Raw genomic sequence first — 8,134 nt, 5'->3', positions numbered from 1 at the left:
AGCCTAAAAATCCACCACATGATCAGAAGTTATGTCAAAGGCCTGCTTCAAACACAACCGAGTATTTTTTGGGAGTGTCCACTATATTTTAGTGTGCAGTGCCACCCTATGACAAAGACAGGTAGGCAGGATATCAGCAGGTGAGAGGCAAAAGCGGGCTTTTTTGTCATTGCACATGTACACAGCAAAGAGGTACAGAGTCTCTTCAATGAGAGTCTATGCACAGCACCACACCAGTGCCTAATTCTGTAATTCTGATTGTCAACTTAGTCTTGCTGGAAAAGTGCTCTAAATTTAAATAAACCACTTGCTGAAGGCTCTGCTTGATACAACAAAAAAAAATATGCAAAATCAACAGACTTAGGTAATATTTGGTAAATTTTTAATGGATTTTTAAAAATCAAAGTCTCTCATATTTAAAAATTATTCCAAATCATGGAAAGGTCTTCATTATCTATTTATCCCTTAAAAAAGAGGGGACCTTCTGTCCAGAGCAGCTCCTGACCATGACTGAAAGGTCTGTGAGTGGAAGACAGGAATAGATGGACTCACAACTCAGCTGGAAAATGTTTTCCACAGGTCCTGGAGGTTGATCTGGCGGGTGTTCCTTTGGAAAGCTCTGGTGTTACACTTCCTCTCCAGTCTCTGCCACTGTCTCCCACAGCTCTCAAGTCATTGTCCCCCTGCACGAGGTGATTTCCCTCTCTTTTGCCATTGGAAAGGACTGTGAGCTTCCCAAGCAGCTGGGGACAGGACTGGCCAGATCCTGTCAGCTTTTTCTGAAGGAAATTTGGTCTAATCCTGCTGGCTTCTCCAGCAGCAAGGACTGCTTCCATGCTCCCTGTCACCAAGTAATACTTGGCAGCCAAGTGAAGGAGAGGAAGTGAAATTATGTTTGAAGCAGGCACAGGTGTGTCTGTGCTGGCCCTGTACAGAGTGTCCTTGGAATCACAGAATCATTCAGGTTTGAGGAACCTTCTGAGATCACGGTGCCCAGCGGTGCCAAGGCCACCACTGTCCCATGTCCCCAAGGACTACATCCACACGTCTTTAAAACACTCCTAAATTCACACACTTCGCAGGACATCTCCCAGAACAAAGCTGCCAGCAAATAGGACTCTGGCTGCCATTGAAGCCCCAAATGCCGCCTCTTACATGACGCCAGGACGCTGGGGGAACAAGCTGTTTTTCCTACGGAAAATGGCCACTAATCATGTCCAGTTGCACCTTGGCAGTAGTGGGGGGCCACCTCCTAAAATTGCAAACATGGCAGGATTTCTCAAAGACAAAAGCTCCTAGCAACTAGGACTCCGGCTGCCCTTGGAGCCTCACATGCCACCGCTGACCTGACCCCAGAACACTGGGGGAACAGAGTTCTTTTTCCTATGGAGAATGGCCATTGTTCGCATCCTGGACGACATTGGGGTACAGCCTCCTAAAATCGCAAATCTCGCACAAGTTCTCCAAGACAAAAGGTGCTTCCAACTGGCAGACTGATTAGTCTTGGAGCCTGAAATGCCACCTCTAACTTGACCCGAGGACACTGGGGGAACAAGTCTTTTTCCCTATGGAAAATGGCAATTATTCACGTCCAGTGGTGTCTTGGAACAGAGGGGTGCCACTTCCTAAAATCACTAACATTGCAGGATTTCTCCACGACAAAAGCTGCTAGCAACAAGGACTCTGACTGCCCTTGGAGCCCCAAACTCCATCTCTGAGCTGACTCTGAGACACTGGGGGAACGAAGTTTTTTTTCCCACGGAAAATATCCACCATTCAAATCCAGTCACTCTGGCCTAATGTGGGGTGCTGCCCCGTAAATTCACAATTGTTGCAGGATTTCTCCTAAAACAAAGCTGCCAGCAATTAAGATGCTGCTTGCCCTTGGACACCTTCTCTGAGTGGACCCTGAGACACTAGGGGAATGAGGTTTTTTTTCCCATGGAAAATACCCACTGTTCTCATCGAGTCTCACTGGCTGACAGTGGGCTGCCACCTCCTAAATTTTCCTATTTCGCAGGATTGCTCTGAAGCCAAAGCTGCCAGCAACAAGAACTCTCACCGCCCTTGGAGCTTCAAAGACACCTCTCACCTGACCCTGAGACACTGGGGATATGAGGTTTTTTTCCCATGAAAAGTGGCCACCATTACGGTCCAGTTCCATGTGGCCTTATCGCAGCTCTGCTCAAAAACATGAATTGGCATCTGCATGTGGATACTTGCAGGCAGGTTCAGGCCACTTTAGAAAGCTTCAGTTCCTGTTTTTCAAGGTCCCATCATGGATAATTAGCTTTTTAGAAATCTCTTCAATGGCACATTAGAACCCAAGTAAGAAATTAGAATCTAACCTTTTTTCCTTTGGTCTCACAGCCTGAATTCCAACAGGATAGACACGTCCCTCTCCTTGGAAGGCAACCACTGCCTTCCCCAGCTTTTGGTGACCGCTGTCTCCATCCTCCCACACATGCTCAAATTCCTCCTCAGCAGGGTTGGCTTCTTCATCCTGTGGAGCAAACACAGGGACAGTCACAAACCTGCTCATCCCAAACCTGGGCAGCCCAGACAGACTGGTGGGACCCTCTGGATGGTCACCCCTATGCAGGGCACTGAAACAGGGTGTTGGAAAATTAACTTGGGGTAGAAATCAATTTTTGATTTAGCTGGAATCTGTTTGTTTGGTCTGTTAACTTGTGTGCTCACAAAAAGGCCTGCAGAGAGAACAAAGGAGACTCAAGGCTACTTAAAAAGGAATGCAAGCATCCAAGCTGAAGAGAAATAAGAAAAGGCCCCACCAACCTTGAGGCTGAAGCAGAGGGAAAAACTGAATGTGGGTTACAAACACTACATTACAACTATGTCACTGAAGAAGTGCACAGGCTCATAAAAATTAATAAGACAGTTTAATACATATGCATATCTCTTTTATGCATATGCAACAGGTTAGGGGATAAAGTAGACTTGAGAATTTTCAGGGGTACACATGTCCTTGGGGAGCATGCATCCAGCACTGAAATAAATCATACCGGCTTTACAACTTTTGCAAGTTGTGGAGATTTTTCCACAAATAATTTGTGGCGAGCCAGCCAGGAGCGTCTCTGTCCCCGCAGAAGCAGGGCAGGGGGCGAATCTCCTAGGCATGCCCCGGGATCTTCCCTCGAGGAGCTCTGTGCCTCAGCTTGCCCCCTGCAGAGACAGACAACTACCTGCTGGTGTGTGGATAAAACAGTATGTATCCTTAGAAGGGCCCTGTGGGGGAAAGAAATAGGGCTCTTCAGAGATGCCTGAGTGCACAACCTCATCCCTGTGTCCCTGTGTGAGTAAAAGTTTGAGGTTTTGCCAGCAGCCATCGGCCAAGTGCGGCTGGCAGCAGAGGGGTCCCCTGGTCAATAGGGCCACTGGGGAGGGGTTCACTGCTTGACCGCTAGCAGCTCTGGGGGTGAACCGAGTACATCCAGACCTTATTGCTACTGTTGTGTTCTTGTGGTGCCCAGATATTGTTAGTGTGGTTTGTAATTGTGTGAGTGAGTGGCTTGGTGGACTCAGCTATATGAAAGGGGAAGCAAGCGAGTGACTGTACCCATGGTGCAGGGTGGGAGGCTCTACCTGTGTCTGAGGCGGCTGAGGAGAAGCAGAGCAAGTGGAGAAGTGTAGGTGAGGACACCTAGCATGTTGTGTGTTTGTGTAGATCGTGCATGTTTTAACCATGGCTAGATGAACTGAGGGCATTCCCCTGCCTCAGTGGTTCGGGCTTGACTGCTGGGAGTTTGTGAATCCAGTAAATCACTGGATCCAGTTAGTAACTTTACTGTGTGCTGTTATTTTGATTGTATCCACAGTGTGTGAAGGCCACAGGAAGCTGATGTGGGTGGATGCTGAAGTGTTGTATGCTGTGTTGTGCTGAGAAAAGACACTTTAAGAGACACCCCCTTTCCCAGTGAGTTTGTGTGTGAACTTTCTAGTTGCAGGGAACAGTATTCCCTGTGACACCTGGTGTTTGAGTATAACCAGTCTCTCATCAACGCTTTGTTTTCAGGTATTAATCAATCCTTTACCTGTGAGACTTAGGAGACAAGGGACGGACGCTGTAACACAATACCTTCGTGATCCTTCTCCTCGTAGTTTGTGAAGTTACTCTGTTAGAGCTGTAAGAGAGACAGCTTCTTATAGTTGACTCTCGTAAATTTAAGATTCAGGAGGTTTGTGTAGTTCTTCCCCCACATTGTGGTAATTTGATTCTCAGGACTGTATGGTTATGTTTGTGGAGATTTTAGGATTTTGTTTACAAGTGTAGCATTTTATACAGAAAAACTACAGTATGGTGATTTATGTTTGACTGCGGTAAACTGAATTAAAGGAATTCCAGGAATTCCCCTCCCACAGCAACTTAAGCCTTGACTTTCGTGAATTTGAGATTTGTGGCCATCAGAGACTACTCTGAGGCAGTAAAAATTTTCCCCTTGTGCCCATAAACCCAGAGAAATCATGGCTGCCCCATCCCTGGAAATGTTCAAAGCCAGGCCAGATGGGGCTTGAGGCATCCTGGGCTAGTGGATGGAATGGCAGGGGATGAAATTAAGTGATCCTTAAAGGTCCCTTCCCACTCAAACCGTTCCTGAATTCCAGGATGATTCCATGATCTCTCCCTGTATTTGTTTGAATCATTTCCTTTCAAATTTGAATTCCCAAATTTAAATTATTTTTTTAAAGGAATACTTTAAAATTATTCCAGGAATATGAAGGGGGGCCATCAAGCATACAGGAACCATTCCTATGCCCATCAAATAATTATTAATTGGAAGCCTATTTCCTCATTTCTGTCCTGGTTTTCATTTCCTGAAAAACCTTATGATCCCACAGTTTTTACTAGGATTATTGGAAGCTTTGCTCTGTCAGAGAGCCAGGAGGCTCTGTTCACACTTGTTCCTCTGCATCTTTATCCTTTAACCATGTTTCTCCCAGACTGGTGTTGTGGGAGAGGTTTGGAATTACTAGAAATGGATCAGGGTAACCTTTTTTTCCCCTCACTCTTCTCCAACTACTTCCAAATTCTTGGAATTACCCTCAAATGAGGCCTAGAAAACTACAGTGAAAACATCAATCAGAGAAACATCTTGAAAAGAGAAAACAACATCCAACAGCAGCTAAAACAATCTCATTTCTATTCTTACCTGGTTTCCAGGTACTCCTGCTAGAGCTCCCAAAAGCCATTGCTATTCCATGAAGGTGAGGAGGCAGTTTTTGATGTGTTCTTTGCCATAGGATGGGATAATAGAGTCCACAGGGTCTTTTTGGTCCCTTCCAAGCCAAACTACCCCATGGTTCCATATCATCAGCATCTATCCCAATTGCATTCCAGAAATCCCAATTCCATTCCTCCCATTAACCCAAGATTTTCCCCCTCCTCTTTTTGCTCCACATCAGGGTTGTGTTACCGAGTGCCACAGGCATGGGATGCCTCAACATTCCCTGGGGATGCAGTTCATGGCTGACCTTGTGGCCTCACTGCTCTAAAATGCCCAGCTGGCCCCAATTCCCAGGCAGTAATGTCTCAAACAGCAGTGTGGAGGTGTTCCCTCTCCCCTCCCACCATTGGGACAGCTCACACAGAAGGTGATTGACTTACTGGGTTTGGAACTCCTGTCTTAAAAAGCACATGTTGGAATATCTTCTGTATATATCCGGAACACCAGGAGACTCCCTGAAAGCCATGGGTCAGGGGCAGAGTCAGACAAACAATCCTGAACATGTCTTCAGGGGATGCATCCACAGCATGTGGCTGCAACAACTTCAGAGCTGTTCCTTCCCTTTGGGACAGGGAGGAAGAACATCCTCATCATGGATTTCTGACAGGAAAAATCTCACAGCTCCAGGCTAATTGGCTCATCCCAAATCCAGGCCAGCACTCCAATGGGCTCTAAAGAATAAACCACATGCAAGACCATCTCAGGGCACACACCATGAGCTGGGTATCACATTCCTCACCGGAAATGGGGTGTTCCCACATCTCTGTGACAGTCAGAATTATCCCCATTTCCTCACTCATTCAGCAGAAAGAGGCAACAGAGCCCTTTAAACACCCAGTGTGTAATTACAACAATCCAGGGAAAACCACCTCACTCTGGGGAGAAACATCATGCCCAGTTCTGGAAAGAACCAAAGAGCAGTACTGGAAACATTTCCAGGCGTGGAGCCTCCCAGCTCTGGAAATGCAGCTTGCAGCCTTCTTCCCGTGGAAACCCCAATCTTGCCTGGGACTGGGCTCAGGGAGAAAACCCTACCTGTTTCACCAGTCTGGCGCAGAGCATATTCCATTGGACATCCCATGATGGTGTCCCTGGCCATGGCAGGGGGTTGGAACAGGATTATTTCAGGAGTTTAAGGTGGATTTGAGCCACTCCTCAGCTTGCAGTTCCCAAGCCACGTCCTTTGGGCTGCCTTTCCCACACCTCACCGGGAAGCAGTGGCTCTTCTCCCTAAACAGCAGTTGCTGTGCCCTGCCCAAAAATCACCAGATGACACAAGTGGTTGATCTGGTCTGTTTTCCATACTCCAGTGCTTCAATGACTCCAGAATCAGACAATCAGGATAAATCCCAGGTTATCGGTACTGGCACAAAGCAGCTGCTGCACTGGAAGGGGCAATTTTGGTGGCTCCTCTCCCCTTAGCTGGGAATTCAGTGCTGTCAAGAGCCTGGCAGTGATCACAGATATAACCTTTCCTATGGATTAATCCCTAACATTCACTTCCAAGTGCTGCTGGAGCATCTCTCCAGGGAAAAAAACTGTGCCCAGTTTCCCAGGATGGATGGGGAGCTGCTACTGACACGCTGGATCTCAGCAGAACTTCAGTAATTTGCTGAAAGCTTCTAAAAGAGGGACTTATTTCTAAGTCTAAGGCAGCTCTTCTTAGGAAAAGGGACCATCTGAAAACAAATTAAGTCCTCTAAATTCAAAGGAACAATACATTGAGTAAGACTATGGACAATTGTTCACTGATATCAAGCTCTCTCCCCCAAACAAAATGCTGGAAAACTGGTAAAAATAGATCAGGAGAAGGCTGAGGTCCTGAGCAGCGTTTTTACCTGTCTTCAATGACAGCCTCTCTTCCCACAGTTCTCAAGTGGATGGACAGCAGGATGGGGACTGGGAAAGCAAAGAGTTTTTACCCTGGAGAAGCACAAATCAGGTTTGCTTGACTCAGAGGGCCACACCTCTAGAAACAGAAAGAAAAGAAGGCAGTGGTTATTGCTAAGCTGATTGGAATGACTTCCTAAGTCCCACACATGGGAAAGTGAGTATTTCCCATGGCTGCAACACCCTCGTGCAGTGCTTTCCAGAAACAGTGGGATTTTCATCACTCTTCCCAGCAAAATCTGATATTCCAGACTTTGAACCTGGGTATTCCAACAAAATGGCAAATCTGCTTTTCCAGTACAATTCATTATACCCTTGCATCTCTTGGGAAGCCAGTGCAAGAGAAACACACCAGCCCTATGAGTGGAAGACACAGTATTTCATATTCTCTCGTAGAGGTAAGAAACAGTCATGGATTTTGTTTAGTTCTCCAAGGATTCCTTCTCCAGTGTTAAACATGGCAGTCCATAACTTCTGCGCTCATAATCTGATGGATGATGCACTTGGAGAGAAATAAATCTGAAAGCTTTGTATAGGACTTTGGCATTTTTCATCTCATGTCATCTCACAGACACTGCTGCATCTTAAAATCCTTTGTATTACTTTTTCTGCAAAAATTTCCAAACGATTCAACTTTCTGAAGCCATAACAGGCACTGCAGAATAGCCAGTGTTTCAGGAGCCCTCTGCCTTGCTGTTAACATTGCAGTTACATTTCATACTTGACAAGGAAAAAGACCAACAAAATTATTTATCACTGCTTATGAATACCCATATTATATTCTTCTGACTCATTATCTACTGGCAGCACCTCACTGCAAACATTTCAGATCAGAACCAAGAGATTTAATTTTTCTCTTGGCAAAGGGATGATTGAACTGTCCCCCCACAGACCTCAGCAGAAATTTAAAAATTACCTCCAAGCAACAATTATGATGGTGAAAATTATGGCAGTCCCAAACAGTTGTGTAGCCTGGATGGGATATTCCTACTCCATACACA

Source organism: Anomalospiza imberbis, chromosome 5, assembly GCF_031753505.1.
Source record: "Anomalospiza imberbis isolate Cuckoo-Finch-1a 21T00152 chromosome 5, ASM3175350v1, whole genome shotgun sequence".
NCBI lineage: Eukaryota > Metazoa > Chordata > Aves > Passeriformes > Viduidae > Anomalospiza > Anomalospiza imberbis.
The sequence above is the reverse complement of the archived record's forward strand: the minus strand, read 5'-3'. Positions refer to the sequence as shown.